Here is a 15000-nt window from a genome sequence, read left to right as displayed (position 1 = left end):
TTTTTTGACGGTCTGGTCACACTGAAGACCAATGCCCTTTCTTCTGACAGATATAGCAAGTATCTTGACTTTCATTTCGAAAGGAGGGTGAGTAGTCCATCGACTGGTCTGAAGAGAATTTTCGGATGACCCCTCGCAAAGCTCTGATGAAAAGTTCGATCTGTGTAGTCTCTTCCATCGTTCTGCTCAGTTTGAGAGTGAAATGAATATTGGAAGGACAAGACACATACCCTTTATATACACTGGTATGTCATGGCTATAAAGTAACCCATGGTGTTTAAACTTTAGTCATTTGACTTTTTGCAGTCAAGATGAAACGATCCAATTCATTTGAGAAGAAAGAAGAAGAAAGTAAGAGGCAGAAACGTGATCTATCGCCTCGGGCCGTCGCTGAAGTCTTGGCACAAATTCATGCTAGTGATTTTGAAGAGGACATGAGTGAACCAGAATCCAAACCCAGAGAGTTTTCCTCTAAACAAAGTTCACCACCCTTAGTCAACCCTGAAAAGTACTATTCCATTCGAGAGACGGAAAAGCGTCCCTCTAGAAAATTTAGAACCACGGCTTACAAATACACGGTGAAGTTTAAAGATTTCAAGTCCGAAGTACCGTTAGAGAAAGCAGAAGGGTTCATCACCGAGATGTGGGATTCTTTGCTCACCACATTCAAGCGACAATGTCAACCCAAAGAATACGATCGCTTGAGACTTTCCATACAACACAAAGGCTTGAAATCCCCTGTTTGGATCGAGTTTAGCAGCCCTGCAGAACTGACCGCTTCCAAAGTCATGGACGAGATTCAACACGTACAACAATCCAATGACCAGTTTGACATCACAGATTGAAAAGTTACACTGGACATGACCCACGTCTCTCCTCCTCAAGGGATAGGACAACGCAGAAAGGTGTTATTGGTGAACGGTCTTCGCAGCATTAAGCGTCGCCTCGTCCAAATTCACAACTCTCAAGACCAGATCTGTTTAGCCAGGGCTATCTTGGTGGGACGAACCTATGCCAACAAGAACGACACGGCAGAATGGAAAAGAGCCTGGAAAACTATTCAACAATCGGACCAAGCCAAACAACGAAATGAAGCAGAACTCCTGTTACAACAAGCCGGCCTGTCCAAAGACACACCCTGTGGCATTCCTGAGATGCAAAAATTGCAAGATGTCCTAGCTCCACGCTACACCTTGAAAGTGCACCCTCAAGAAGTGCTCGAGCCTCTCTTGTTTCGAGGGAAAGACTTTAAGGACGGAAAATACATTCACCTCTATCATCACGATGAACATTTTGATGCCATTACCAGTATCACTGCATTCCTGGGATACAGTTATTACTGTGAGAAATGTGACTATGGCTATAATAATCGAGAGCAACACAAGCATTGTGGATCGAAATGCTCAGGATGTTTGGCCTCTCAACCCTGTCTGAACGAAGGGCAAGAACGAGTGCATTGTCCAGCTTATCTGCGCACGTTTGTCAGCCCTGCCTGTTACCAACAACATCTGAAGACGCAATGTTCACAGCAGAAATGTGCTTGTCAACTCCTGAGATTGTGCCTATGTGTGGACAAGGCATATGTACCAACAGTGCCAAGGCACACGTATGTCGAGGAAAGAAAAAATGTCACATTTGTCACCGAATCGTGGACTTGGAACACCAATGTTACATGCAATAATACTAACCCCAACAAGAGAAAGAGGATGGTCACAAGAAGAAAGGCAATTTCATCTTTTTTGATTTTGAATGCATGCAAGAGACCGGCATTCACATTTCTAATTTCTGCGTGGCTCACCAAGCGTGTGAAAAGTGCATCCAAGAACCTATCTTTAGTCATTGCCCTCACTGCAGCAAGATTCCTGGAGGGCGTGAAAAAATCTTTCGGGGACCGAACACGCTAGCCGATTTCGCCCGATGGGTCTTAGACCCATCGACAAGACGTGGAGCCAAGAGGACATCGATCGTTACGGAGATTGCCATCGTCATGTCACAGTGATGGTTCACAATTTCTCCGGATACGATGGGCAGTTTCTTTTGAGGTACTATACGGAACATGGCACCGAACATCCTAAAGTGACTTTGAACGGAGCCAAAATCATTTTCATGCAAGTGGGACAAGTACAGTTTAAAGATTCGATGAGTTACTTGTCCATGCCTTTGAGTCGAATGCCTAAAACGTATGGAATGACAGAAATGGCTAAAGGGTATTTTACACACTATTTCAATAGCGAAGCCAATCAACACGCCGTTCTACCCCATTTGCCAGAGGCTCACGTTTACGACCCCGACAACATGCGTACCGAACAACGAGAAGCTTTCTACACTTGGTACCAGGCTCATGCCTCGGACCCTTTCGACTTTCAGGAAGAAATGTTAAAGTAGTGTCGTTCCGACGTGGACATTTTACGGCGTTGTGTGGAAAATTTCGAGAACTGTTCATGGAGCACGGAGGGGTCGATTCTTTGAAAGAAGCTTGCACCATTGCCAAAGCATGTTCCTTAGTGTACCGACAACGATTCATGCCTAAAAACACCGTGGCTGTCATCAGTCCTCCATCAACCAACTATGTCAAACGTCAATACTCGGTCAAAGCCCTACGCTGGTTACATTACTTGTGCGGCAAGGATGACAAATGGATTCAGCATGCCCGCAACGGAGGGGGCGAAAAGACCATCGGAACGTATTCAGTCGATGGCTGGGACTTAGAAAACCCCAAGATCGTGTACGAGTTTAACAGTTGCTTAATACACGGATGTCCCGTCAGTTACCCTGACCGTGGCACTAAAAATCAGTTTTTACATCGAACCATGGAAGACTTGTACCAGGCCACTTGTCAGCGACGCCTAAAGTTAGAGCAGCAAGGATACCAAGTGGTGGAAATGTGGGAACACGAATACAATCACCGTTTGAAAACCGATCACGAATTTAAACGCACCGTGGAAAGCTACCAGTTCATGGACCCCATGAATCCGAGGGATAGTTTGTACGGATGAAGGACCAATGCCACCTGTTTGCTGTACCAAGCCGACGAAGAGAAAGGAGAAGAAATCAAATACTTGGACGGGTGTTCACTGTAATCCGACGTGTACAAATATTGTCGCTTTCCTGCAGGGCACCCACAATTGTTAACCGAACACATTGACCTGAAAAACATTCGACAATACGAAGGCTTGATCAAATGTAAAGTTTTGCCTCCCACCGACTTGTACCATCCCGTGCTACTTCACCATTGTCAAGACAAACTGATGTTTCCCTTGTGTCGTACATGTGCAGAAACGTGCAACCAAGACCAGCCTTGTCAGCACAGCCAGGAAAAACGCGCCTTGACGGGGACGTAGGTGAGCGTGGAATTGTTCAATGTTCTGGACATGGGATACCAACTGTTAGAAGTGTACGAAATTTGTCACTTTCCCAAGACACAACAATACCACAATGGTGACCCCACGCAGAAAGGCATTCTCGCCGACTACGTTGAAACTGAAACAAGAAGCCAGCGGCTATCCGTCCTGGTGCCACACTCCCGAAGACCAAATAAAATTCAAAGAGAAATACTGGGAACAAGAAGGCATCTCTTTGGACCACATCGAGAAAAACGAAGGCAGGCGATCGTTTACCAAAGTGATGTTAAATTGTTTGTGGGGTAAAATGACACAACGACCGTGTTTACCCAAGACAGAGTATTTGACAGAACCTTTCCGCTACTTTCAAATGATTCACTACAAAACAAAATTCAAGAAACACGTGGACGTCGTTCGCGAGGATTTGATCTTAGTCAATTACGAAGAAGATCTGGACTTTGTAGAAGCCGACCCCTTTGGAAATGTCATCCACTTTACATTACCGCATGGACATGTCGTATAAAACATTGGTTGTAAGAGGATAGCCACCCACCAGAAGGTGACTTCGCCACAGCAAGAATCGAGTGAAAACTCCAGTGAGAACTCTAAGTTCAAACCCCATCATTTTCCGGTCTTCTTGCCTGACTATTGTGATTGTGCCCGTCGACTGGACACATTTCAAAAATGGCCTACGGATAGGAAAGGATTATCTACTTCGCATGTTTTAGCTGGAACAGGATTTGTCTACTTGGGACCTGAGACTGGATTGGGATACGAAGTACAGTGTTTCAGTTGTGGCCTGAAGTTACTATTGGATCTATGTATCTATAAATATTCAGCTATTCTGGAACATACTCGATGGTCTCCGCACTGCCCTTACCTTTCTATGGCCTTTCCACCCATTACACTACGGTACAATTATGACAGCACCTTAGAGACCGTACCTTCCAAAACAAGACATAAAAAAGGAACGATGTACAAACTTGAAACTTCATTGCGACTAGTATAAAAAGGAACCCTAGGCAAGATCGATAGTTCATTGTGACCACAAAGACCAAGCGAACAAGATGAATCTTTTGAAAGAGACATCGTTCTAGTTTGGGGATTGTAAAAAAGTTTTACCTTCCCCTAGTGTGACTAATATTGGATGGATAAGACCCATGCATTGCGACGGAGAATATCCGGAAGGAAACGGCAAGTGTCCATGCGGTTACCATTGTAATTGCGTAACGGAGGTTGCAGACGAGTGCGATTGTGAGCCTTGCGATGGGAGCGATGTTGTACGTTGTGACCTTAGCGATGCCGTAAAGCATCATGGGAAATTTGTTCTCACTACCCCTATCATGGAAAGTGATGCTGTGTGTGTCAAACCTGAGGGATGCGAAAGCGATGCTACTGGTCCTCTTGGACACTTTACTGGGTTTCATTTTAAAGGTGGATGTCAACCTTCAAGTCTACCACCCAGCGGATGTCATCCTATCCATGTCATCCTACCTTCATCGAAACGAATCTGTGAAAGATGAATATTTGTTCCCTGTGCTTTTGTCTGAATACTGCGACTTTGAAAATCGTCTTCAATCGTTCAAAGGAAAATGGCCTAAGTATCTGGGAGGACCAACCCCCGAAGAATTAGCCAGAGCCGGATTTTTCTACTTGGGCGAAGGGGATAAAGTCAAGTGCTTCAGTTGCGGTGTGTCACATCACCACTGGGAACCACAAGATTCGGCCTACCTAGAACATGTTCGATAGTCACCGAATTGTCATTAGTTACCCTTAACGGGACCGAGACATTGAAGTAACCTACCATGTCGTTGAAGAAGAAGAAATCAGATTGGCTAGGAGTCAAATGTTGGACATCACCGAGACCAGTATTTAAACTTCATTTCAAAAACGATATTGCATCATTACCTAAAGAACTCCAAGAGAAGATTTACAAGGAAGTTTGGCAGGGACTTGCCAGAGTGAAATCTCTATGGGTAACTGTAGAACTTCTGTGCCGAGAAATTCACAAGAGGAAAGTGAAAAAGGTCAACTAGTGTGTTAGATTTCTCTGGGTCAGGTGTGCATTCATATATTATATCACTCTAGACCGTTTGCATCAAAAGATTTCAATGAGATTCTTGGACGTTACCCTGAATGGCAGTGGTCAGAAATTACTTACTACTATGTGGATTACTTTTGCTCTTGGAAAAGATTATGAATTTTACTGACTGACCTATTCATGGGTACTTTAGAAGAGAACATTCGTACTTTGCCTGTAGAGTTGAGAGAAGGCATTTACCGAGAACTGGTCAAAATACAAGTGAAACGTAAAGAACAATTGCATCCGGTACGTCACCAGATGTTTAACCATTGGTACCTGAATGGTATAAAAGAACTGATTCGTCAGAAATTGTTCCAGTGGTCAGACCTTGTTCAACATTTTGAGTTAGTGAATGATCGAAATGTTCATCATTTTGGTTACTTCGAGATTCACCTAGAGCAAAGCATTGAGGAAGACGAGTTAAAGGATTACAAAGGTCTATTACGTGGAATCTGCTTAGCGGAAGAAGAAACTTCTAATCGAACTCTGAAGTTTAGGTTACAGTTTGGAGCATTTAAATTTCCAACTGGAGAACAAAGATCTCTGGCTAGAAAGTACGTGTATTGCTTCCGAAACAAAGAGACTATAAAAACAGGAATCCATGCCACGACTTTTATCACATGTGATTGAACAGATTCCATGGAAGGAACTCAATGACCATATTCAAACCGTGGATCATTACCATCAATTATTACAAGAACTGTTTCCGTTCAGTTTGGGTCGACAAGTGGTGTGTGTCTTAGTGACTTGTTTTCTGGGATTTTGTTTACCAGCCGATTCCTTGTGGACTCTTTACGAACAGTACTTACCACCCAAATGGCCTTAAATGTTCATGAAAGACTCCTTTTGCTCAAAGCCTTGCTTTTTCATCTGGATACTTCTCGACCTCTGCGGTTAAAAAATCGTCAACTTTTAGCTATCGAAGACGTGTATGACGATGTGAATGTAGCTTGTGACTTACACCCCCATTGAACAGATGTACATGCCTGGAAAAAAAGGGGTTTTGAGGCTTGGACCCAAGAAGTGGCCCAGTATGCTCGAGAGTTGTGATCCTTCCTTTCAACGTCCAAAGAAAAAAGTCACTTTTCAACCTGTGTTAGTGACAGTACCAGAAGAAGAACTCGTCACTCAGGACAGGACTGTCGTGCACATTTCTGAAAGACCTTTTCGGTAGGACACTTGTGTGACCTTACCCCCTATAGAACTGGTCAGAACATTACCCAAAACATGTTGTACAAAACTTGTTTCTATTCCACGTTGATGGTTTTCATGTACCTTTTATCGTTGTACTTAAGCCTTTGGCTTTTATGTATTTTTGTCTTTCGTGTTCATGTTTAAAACATTCAATAAACGTGTCCTGGAAAACAGTATATAAACTCTTGTCTTGTCTGTTTTCGTGTCACAAGTGATTTCCTAACACTATGGCTACCTCTGTTGTCTCTGCTCCCTCTTCCTCCACTGTCAAAGTCATCGACGAACACTTAGATCGTGCCAGTTGGGAGGCTTTGTATCTTCGCCATCCCTTTAACATGCTCATTGCTGGACCTAGTGGTTCAGGCAAAACCGAATTCGTCAAACGTTTGATCGAACATAAACATCATTTGATCGATCGACCACCTCATCGCATCGTATGGTGTCACAAAGAGTGGCAATCGGCGTACAGCCTCTTGCGAGAAAGTCAAGGCGATTATATCGTGTTTGTGAAAGGCATTCCTAAAGAAGACGACAGAATCATCTCTGACTCCCGTCAAACCCATTTGGTCATTTTCGACGACATGTTAGGAGAAGACGAAGAAGAAATTAAACTGTGGTTTACGCGCAAAGGGCATCATCGTAATGCCAGTGTCGTTTACATCACTCAAAATTTGTTTCAACAAAGTAAAGCTCATCGCACCATCAGTCTCAATGCGCATTACGTGGTCTTGTTTAAAAACCATCGAGATAAATCGCAAGTGCAAGTCTTAGCCAAACAGTTAGGAACGCCTTGGCTCACTCAGGCGTACGACGATGCCACTCAAACTCCACCCGCCTATTTACTAGTCGATTTGAAACATACTACCCCTGATGATTTGCGATTTCGTACCCAATTGTTTCACCACTGGTGCCAAGACGGAGGGCCTGTCCTGTACACGTCTCCGTCCTCGACTTAACCCCACCAAAAAAAATCTATAAAAACCTCAGACACTTTTCGTCTGTCTCACACAGTTTGAACATGACGTCCCTTCAGTCGCATCTTCCCGTCAAATTGATTCGTGCCTTGTATGGCATCAGTCGAAAAAAAATCCACAAATACAGGCTCGTGTCTTAGAAGCTAGTCTCAAAGAAGTCTTTCGATGGTTCACGGTGACAACACGTCAATTACTCCAAGGGATCATTCAGATTCCTCATCAAACCAAACGCTTTTTTGATCGAAACAAAGTTGCTTTCACCCAACTGGCCGATCCCAGCATTGACACTCAAACCAAAAAACAAATCATTTTGAAACCTGGAGGGAGCGGTACTCTATGAGGGGTCATCATTCGCTCTCTCTCTTAAGATGTGATCCGAATGCTCTTAAAGTTCTCCCCAAGAAAAAGTCAAACGAAGCTCCTAGAAGAAAGAAAAGAGCCACGGTGTCAAGACCAGGTCCCTAAGGAGACTCGTGTCTCCAAGAACTTCTCCAGTGGCGGGACCCTCCTCTTACCAGTCACCACCCCTGAAAAAGAAAAGCCCCCAAAAAAGAAGCAGAGAAAAAGTCCACAGAAAAAGAAAAGCCCACAGAAAACTAGTCGCAAGAGAGGCACTTCGGCCAGAAGGCAACCTTACAGTCGCAAACCACGACCTGCAACGGCGGTGACCGCGTCTCCGGTAGCCTCGGGTTCATTCACTTCTCCGTTGATAACACCAAGAACTGAAAAGTACTTGGAGACGTTGATTACACCAAGAACTTCTCCGTTGATGACCCCAAGAACTTCCCCAGTGGTAGGACCCTCCAATTTAGCGGCAGTGGCCGCTACTCACAAAGTACCTGCTCCCAAAATCAAAGTTCAAGAAAGATCGGGCATGTTACAAAGTTTACTGGATTTGTCCAAGCAAGAACTGGCTCGATTTAGTCCGTTGCGTACCCCTGCATGACGTGTCATGCCTGTCCTCAAGTTAATACGACGTAAAGACAGTGGCGACGCGTTCCAGTATAAAAAAGGTCTGTGACCAAGTAGGGGTATAAGTGTTTTTGGTGCTCCTGAAGACTCAAAGATGTCACCCTCCAGAAAACATCCCTCTTCTAAATAACCCCAAGGAAAGAAAAGAAAAGGACTGCCTCCTCGTTTAGTCAAACATGGGGACATGTTATCTGTCCTGTCCAAAGCTTCTCAACCCCTACGAAAAAAACTCATTCAAACAGCCTCCAAAGAGGTCATCGATACCGTGTGCGAATATTGTTTGAACGTGTTGAAAGGCACGCTCCCTTTGTCCAAACACCCGAAACAATGCTTAGGCAAACATCGTCACGTTCTTCGCCAAATGGTTCAAAAGAAAATTCCCATCGGACAAAAGATGTTGGTCCAACATGGAGGAATTTTACCCCTCTTGTTAGCCCCATTGCTGAAAGGAGTCTTGGGAACCATGTTGGGAGGACTGGTGGGAGCAAGATAAAAAGACCCTCTGGAGTCCAAAGATCTCAGAATCGACCCCTGACATCCCATGAAAGGACGAAAAGTAGCTTTCGTGCCTTACAAACGATGGATGGAATACCATCGTTGGCAAGAACAACGGACCCCGCATTTACCTCCCAATCCCCATTTGAGCGAGATGTCCCAGCTACAACATGAATTGCAGTCCTTGATGGATCGCCACGATTTGTCCGAAACAGACAAATCGCAAAAGTACGGTCAACTCTTGCAACAACTGCAACTCTTTTACCAAAAAAGCTTTAGACGAAACAGCTCTATCCACTCTGAAAGATTTTAAGACCTTGATGAAAAGTCCAGCACCATCACCACCACCACCACTAATTCCAGTGACGAAGACAGAAAAAAGAGAAGAAGAAGGGTTTCAAACTCCACCAGAAACGTACGCAAGTTAACAACACCACCTACCTCCAGAATTGGATGGATTAAAAAGATGATGACCACCCCTTCTTCATCAGAAGAGAAAAAGAAGGTGAAGACAGAAGTGAAACAAGAACCGATATCCCCTGCTCAAACATCCTCCTCCTCAACACCTATTGCCGGTCGGACACGCAAAACATTACAATCCAAGAAAATACCCCAAGAGAAAAAGAGTAGCATCCTCCAAGAGTGGGTGCCTTATTAACAAACAAAAAAATGGAAAAAGTGTTAGCCAGCACTTACTACGATCCCTCCCATCCTGCAGGTTACGCAGGTGTTTAAAAATTGTATTGTGCTGCCAAAATGCGACTGAAAAGTCTCCGTTTACCGCAAGTGTAACGATGGTTACAAGAACAAGATACCTACACTTTACACAAACCCATTCGACGCAAGTTTTCAAGAAGTCGCACCCGAGTGGAAGGCATCGATCATCAATGGCAAGCCGATTTAGCCGATGTCTCTCATTTGGCCAGCTACAACCGTGGCTACAAATATTTGTTTTGTGTCATCGACGTCTTTTCCAAATTTGCCTGGGATGTGCCCTTGACTTCCAAATCGAGCAGTGAGTTAGTGCAAGCCCTTCAACGGGTGTTGAAACAAAGCGGTCATCACCCTCTTCGATGGCAAACGGACAAAGGTAATGAATTTCTGAACCAAGCTTTCCAAAAACAATTAAAGAAACGTAACATTCATTTTTTTACCACCGAGAATCCTGAAACCAAAGCTAGCAGTGCGGAACATTTTCAACGCACTTTGAAAGAACGCATGTGGAAATATTTTACGCATCACCACACTCTGAAGTACATCGACATCTTACCACACCTGGTGCAAGCGTACAACCCATCTTACCATCGAAGCATTGGACGTGCCCCGCAAGAGGTGACTCCCGAGAATGAAGTGCTGGTGTCTGATCGCCTGTTTGGTACGTACCCGATGAGAGCTGTCCCCAAGAAAAGTGGAGTGTTGGCCGTAGGAGATAGGGTACGCATCGGCAAAACTAAACGCACTTTCGACAAAGGTTACTTACCTAACTGGACTACCGAATTGTTTCGTGTCACTGTACGAGTGCATGGCCGTGATCCTGCCATCTATAAATTGGAAGACATGAACAGAAAAGTGCTCAAAGGAACGTTTTATTTGCCTGAGTTACAACGTGTCACCAAAAAAGAAGACGTGTACGACATCGAAAGCATTCTCGAATGTGGGCAAAGGACGTGTCAAAGAAGTCAAAGTACATTGGAAAGGACAGCCACCCAGTTTTGATTCTTGGATCGACGCTTCGCAAGTCATCGACTATAAAAAGAAGTGACCATCATGCCCTTTCACATAGACGCAGCTACGGCGACCACTCCTTTACCCAGTTCTTCTCTGCAAGATTTACAAAAACAACCCTTGTGGGTGTGGCGTGGAGAACGTGTGCCTAAAACGCAAATGGTCTTTTTCTGCCAAATCTTCGTGGTGTATTGTGTCATCGGGGCAGCCATTGCCAATTTGAGTTTGCAAGAAGGAGACAAACAAGTGTGGACCATTTTATTAAGTAGTTGCATCGGTTACCTGGTTCCCAATCCCTCCCTGAAATTCTCCTCGAACGGGAAACACGGGAACCTTGTGTCTTGTGCCAGTGCCAGTCACCACTCCAATAACAACAATCCCATTTTCTTTGACAATTATCTCTAGGGGATAGTGTCGAGCCACTAATGAAGTTACAATGAATCTCGTAGGGTGGAATCAGTGACAAAAGCGACATCCTACGGGCACCAGTATTAAAAAGACGAACAGTTTTCATCGATTGAATATATTGTAATTAGACGATATAAGTTTGACCGCATCTTGAACACTATCTAGTTAGGGATCTGTTCCAGCTGTATGAGCATTTAAAGAAAAATTGTCGATCAGATTTCTAGGTATCCGGAGATCAATATATGATTGCTCATACAATGTCCATTCGAAGATTACCTCTTCAGTCCATGTCAGGTTCCTGCAGTCCACCCCAAAATGATTTTGACATTTATCATTGTTCGATATATTCTATGCAGCAATGGGACTCCCAAAAACAATATTGATGGTGTTCGTCTGATGCAAGCGGAAAAACAGGGATTTTAAGGATACCGGCAATATAAAAGTTATAATATATGAACAGGCAGCAACCAAACTTTGCGATACTTAAACCCTTACGTAGAGGATTTTTGTATCAACCCCTGTTTGAAAGTTCGTAGAGAGTGACCTGTCCCAACAGTAGGAAACGCTAGTGGAAAATTTGTCAAGACGATTTCCACAAATTCGCGGCTAGATGAAATTGGTCAGGCACAACTTACGCGATAAAAAGACAATACCTTACGTATACAGTTGGGCTATACATCTCCTCTTTCAAAAGTTCTGACAATGAACTTTCTTGCATATTTTATCTCTATGCGATATAGTCCACCCACGAAGGAAGTCCTGACGAATATTATTGATAGGAAACAACGTAACAAGGGGTGTCTGACGGACACCGGGTATGCAAAACACTCACATGTTGATAGAGTGTATTAACATTTTGTACTAATTGAAAATCTACTAAAAAGATTTTGATTTCAAAGATTCGAATATTTTCTAATTAACAGACGGAAAAAAGTAGAAAAGAACACGAGAAGACAATTTCGAGAAATTCTCGGTTAAATAGGGCAATGCGATTAAAACATATGACGTTAAGACTTTATAACGTTTACATTTTGGCTATTATGTCCCCTCTTTATACAGGTTTTACATGGACCCATCTTCAAAACTATAATAAATTTGGAATATACGCTTATTGTATATATCTATCTACTTTAAGGATTTTTTAGATTTTCGAGATTACTTGTTGATTTTGGAAAGTCGGTGTTAGGGGAAATTGTCCTTAGCTCCAAATATTAGCCAATTGCTAGGGGCAAAAGGCAAAGGTTACATTGCAGTTGAGACTCCAGAATCACATGGTTTAATTTTATAGTGAGTTCAGACCGGAGTTGCAGCGTGTCCCTGGAGCTGAATAGTCCTATTAAAATCTAATTGTGTGGATTGAATGAGAGTCCATTTGCAGTATTTGTGATTGGTGACTGTATAATGTAGAATAGCATAATCGAGATGGGGCTGTTCCGTTGTCTGGAGATGAACAGTGATGTTGCTATGATGGTATATATGGTGAAAGGTTACAGGCGAAACGAGGCTTAAAATCATGCTTTGACTGGCCTGAGGTAGAACAGGTAAAATAGTTCCTGTATTTTTGGTGTTCGTGTCGTATATTCTGAAATACAAAAGATATGATACGGAAATGTATGCAGCCTTGCGTTTGTTCTTGACATGTTGGTAAAATGAGATTGGCCCATCAAGAGTGACACAAAGGTTTTGTACTGACTGTTTGAATTTAATGATGGTGTTGCTGACACTGTTTGAAGTAAAAGATGTGAATGAGATAATGTCTTTGTGCAGTGATCAGAATGGCTTAAGTTTTCTCATTATTCAACTGCAGCTTGTTATACATCACCCATGACCACGTTGGAAATGCACCTCTCCACATTGGATGGTAGCATCAACTTCACTTGGGTAACGAGATTGTATATTTTAGTGTCATCAGCGTACAATTGGTGAGATATCTGATGATGATCTATGAAACTTCAGAGTGGCTGAATGCACAGAATGAAGAGAAAAGAACCTTGTGAAACACTAAAATGTAGATAAACTAGGCTGGAATTTTTCCCACTGTGGACTGTTGACTAAGGAGTTGCAACCATAGTAAGGCTGTATCATGAAATATCAAATACATGCTGGAAACAGTGGAGTAATATATTTTATATTTTGTCAAATGCCAGTCTATTGTGTCAAATGCCAGACAAGGAGGTTGCCTGTAGGGTCAGGATTACCATTTATATGGTCATGTAAACTTTTCACTGCAGTTCATGACCTATAAGTCCCAATAACGTGGTCCATGACTTGAAAGCATTTCCTCTTGTTTATTAGCATTGTATTCACTGAATCTGTGTTAACCATATATTTTAATGCATAGTTTCGGTGTGCTAGTACATTAAAATAGTTTGATGGCTTTTACTTTTAACTAAAACTGCATATTTACAGGCACAGATGCTTAGAATTTTTCATTTTGCTGTTAATTACTGGTTTGATAACTGGATTTTAGAACTTGTGGTGTACTGATTTATTAGAACTTTACTGCGCATGCATTTGCTTTGTTTATATTTTGAATATTTTTTTACAAGACAGCATCTTTTTTAAATAATGCATACCTGGAATGGCATATTTAAAAAGTGTTGGGTTAAGTAGCACATTTATTTTGTAAAGTTGATAGTTTGATGTATATCAGTAATCCTTTTTGAACAGTTAATAACAGACCTAAAAGAGGAACACACTAGGAATTTGAGGTCTCTTTAATGATGTTAAAGGACAAGGTTCGATATTGGCCGATCTCGGTCTCCAATCACGTTCCTATGAAACTCGTATAGACAAAAGTCCCTTTCTCTCCCCAACATACATGTTTATTTCTAGTCAAAAACAAAATATACCATTAAAAAGCCACTTGTTTTCTCCTCTGCTGTGGAACCTTTTTTCATGGATTATAGACAGTATAGCTAACAAACCCTTTCGAAGCTGACACCCAAAGAGAAATACAACTAAATTCTGCATTTGCACACAGTATGCATAATAGTCAATGACAGAATGTATAAATATGTTTCTGTTTTGCAGCATTTTTTAAATGTGTATATTTACATTAAGTACGGTTGATTACCTCTGATGCCTATTTTTGTTTTCATTTAAAATATTATACTTAAGATATCACTGACCAGCATCTCAAAATCCTGCCTTGATTGCCACAAATAACAATTTATGTATTTCTTTACCATTAAAAATTACACAAAAGCAGACCTTTTGTACAGTAATAGCCAGGTGTTACTACAGTATATAAACCAAATATTCAGAAAATTAGTGACCAACGTAGTTGAGTGCATGTATTGGCAGGAGAAAGCTTACATTATACTTTAATTACTTACCAATTTGATAAAATTATTCCTTATTGATCAATGATCACAACATCAGATACTTTTATGCCAATATTTTAGCAAGTACATTATCTGTAATGCATAAGACATACAATGCATTCATGATTTCAGTATAATATGGGTTTTGTTACTCAACAGATTAAGGATATCAAATGTGACACATTTATTGTGATGGCAATGAAAGAACAGACACTATCTTCTTATTTTTTATGATATGGGCCTCCAAAATGAAGGGTAGGAAAATAAAACAACAGATTTTTTTTACAAATGTACTTGTTCCAGTATGCACTCACTCTCATCCTACCATTGTTTCATCAAGTCATTACTGTCATTTAACTTATTGCAAGTCAAAAGAATAAATTCAGTTCTCAAATACCTTGACAAAATATATTCAAGCTATGTTGAATATAAACATTATACACATTGTGTTAGTTGAACAAAAATCTCTTGAGGTAAAAGAC

Source organism: Sinohyriopsis cumingii, unplaced genomic scaffold (genome assembly GCF_028554795.1).
Source record: "Sinohyriopsis cumingii isolate HCF-2022 unplaced genomic scaffold, ASM2855479v2 utg000898l, whole genome shotgun sequence".
Classification (NCBI taxonomy): Eukaryota; Metazoa; Mollusca; class Bivalvia; order Unionida; family Unionidae; genus Sinohyriopsis; species Sinohyriopsis cumingii.
This window is presented reverse-complemented; position numbering follows the sequence as displayed.